Source organism: Protopterus annectens, chromosome 16.part0 (genome assembly GCF_019279795.1).
Source record: "Protopterus annectens isolate FY-2018-M chromosome 16.part0, PAN1.0, whole genome shotgun sequence".
NCBI lineage: Eukaryota > Metazoa > Chordata > Ceratodontiformes > Protopteridae > Protopterus > Protopterus annectens.
Window position 1 is genome coordinate 258192566 of NC_056750.1, and position 2906 is coordinate 258195471.

Genomic DNA, 2906 nt, shown 5'->3' on the forward strand with positions numbered 1-2906 from the left:
AACATTCCAAGACCTTACAGCAAGTTCTCTTATTTCCAGTATTCACTGTCACCATTCTACCCCAGGAAGTCCCTCCTCCATCCTGCTCAGATGGTTAGTCCTGTGACTGTGAGTCTGGACTCAAATGACTAGGAGATGTAACCTGTCTGTCTATGTCTTCCTTCAAATTGTAACTATCCTTTTCTCTTGGACTGGCATGAACACAGGAATAAGCACAAAGCTTAGAAGCACACTCCTGTCTATTTCTGACAGGATCATATATAAAGATGCATCCCTTTAAAACTTGTCCTCTAGCCAAAACTTCCCCACCTAACTTTATCAGCTCTTATTTACATTAACTTCTATAAGGTATCATACAGTTTGCCAAACTGAATTCAGTCAGCTCACTTTTAGACAACATATTTTTTTTTCAAAAATTCCATCAAACAATTCCCTGAACCTGTAGTTGCTACAACTTAAAGTTTTTTGAGTTGCTGATTAATTTTAGCAAGATTGTGGGAGTATTGAGGTTGGGGTATTTTACCCTTAAAAAGGGAAAAGTTTTTTTTCATTTAAAAGTTTAATTTCAAGTGTATCTGAATACTTACACTTTTTGAGGGTTCAGTGAAACTGCATTTGCAGACATGGTGCTCTTAATACTGCACTGTAACCATTTCAATAAAATAAGCTCACTGTGCATATCATTTCATACAAAGGATAACATCCAGGAGGGGCAGCCAGTCATAAAACTGCTACAGCTACATTTAAAATGTTGTTGTTGTTGTTGTGTCTTTCGGCTTTTCCTGGTTAGGGGTTGCCACAGCGGAACTCCGGTCCGCTAATGATTGGCAGTAGATTTTTACGTGCCGAGTTGCCGGCCCTGACACACAACCTTCAACGAAGGTACGCCCATTCACACATGTCTCCACACAGAAGACGCTCTATCTGAGAATCTAACAGGACATCTTACTGTGAGGTGACAACGCTACCGCAGCACCACCACCGCAGTACTTCATTGGAATAAATACATCCATAAAAAGCACAGCCTTTAAATAAATTAAATCAGTCATGTGATCCAGTCACATGGCAAAAGGCATACAAAATGTAAATGGAAAACGTGAACATAGAGTAAAATAATTTAATAAATAAAAAAAATCACAACATAAACAATACAAACTCTTGGATTATGTTCAATATTTTAAAGCTTTAATACTAAGAATACTACTAACAGAATTATTCCCTGCGGGCTCACTCCGCTCCCCTCCCTACCCCCAATTCCCACACACCCCCAAGGGCCCTACCTTTATACTTCCTAAACCACACCTCTTCCTCCTCCACTTACTCCCCAACCACACCCCTACCTCTCCCATCACTCTCCAACCACATATCTTCCTTTTCCCACTTCAATCCTATCATACCTCGTGTTCTTACATTTCCTCTTCATAAACACTCTTCTCTCTATCCTTTCACCCTACACACTCTCCTGTTACCAAATTCTACTAATATTACACTTTCACTTCTCCCATCCATTCACAACATACACTACCCACTCTCCCATCTCCTCCCAATACATTTCAAGCTTCTACCATCAAATAGCCAGTATCTACTCATAAAATGAATAATCAACACATCCCACCCTTTATCACACTCTTACGAACAATCTCACTACTACCTCCTTTAATCCTCACCCATCTATTCACCTTTTTTGAAAACCCACTAGACCCAATCCAAAACTATCCCAAGAAAGAAACCATCTCTCCAAACTCACATCTACAATTTACCCATGCTAATATAACATTCTCATCTAACTACATACTTCCTAAATATCATAGAACACAACACACAAAATACAACAACCTAAACCCTAGGAAATGTCTATCTCATTACAGCAGAATCCATAACCTATGCTATCTAAACCTACTACTCTCCTTAAAGGATGGTGACATCCACCCTAACAATGGGCCCCCAACAACTTATTTTTCTCCCCTCAACTCCAAAATATGTCCTACCCAAGCCTTTTTCAAACAATCTAACTCCCTTTTTATTGCTCATCTTAATATACGCAGTTTAAACAATAAAGTAACTCAACTCCAAGCCCTAACTGAAATCTACTCCTTCGATATACTCTGCTTAACAGAAACTTGGTTAAAACCTACAACCAAAGACAATGAGATCATCCCACCTGGATATAATTTCCTAAGACTAGACCGAACTTTCAAAAAAGGTGGAGGAGTTGCTATCCTATATAAACCTAGCTTACAATTAACCACTCATAACTGCAAACCACCTCTAGACTCCAATGCAGAAATTCTTATCTCCAAACTTCTTATTAACAATGCCAAATCCATCTATATCGTTTGTATATATCTACCTCCTGGTAATAACATAGCAACAATGGAAAATATACTTTGCTGGCTATCCCAAAACCTGCCTCAAGAAACCATCATTCTAGGTGACACAAATATTGACTGGACCTGCTTCTGCAGCAACCTCCCCTCAAGCCATATAAACCTATATGGGTATTCCCAAACCATTACCTCCCCTACCAGGATAAATAAATCCAACAAGAAATCAAGCTTATTAGACTGGATTCTCATTAACCATCATCCTCATACTTATGACTCAGGAACCCTCCTGATGATTTAAGTGACCACTCTCTTACCTATATCATCAGACATAAAACCAACTTTCCCTCTCCAACATCCATTAAAAACATCAGATCTAAAAAGAACTTTAACCCTGAACTTTTCCAGATGGAACTAATAGCACGTAACTGGTCACCCTTACAAAACCTACCTTTAGATGAAGCCGTTAGTTACTTTAACTCCAACTTACTTGCCATCCTGAACCACCATGCCCCTACCAGACAAATTAGAGCTAAAAATAAACATGCTCCATGGCTCTCTAAAGAAACCAAACAAAAAATC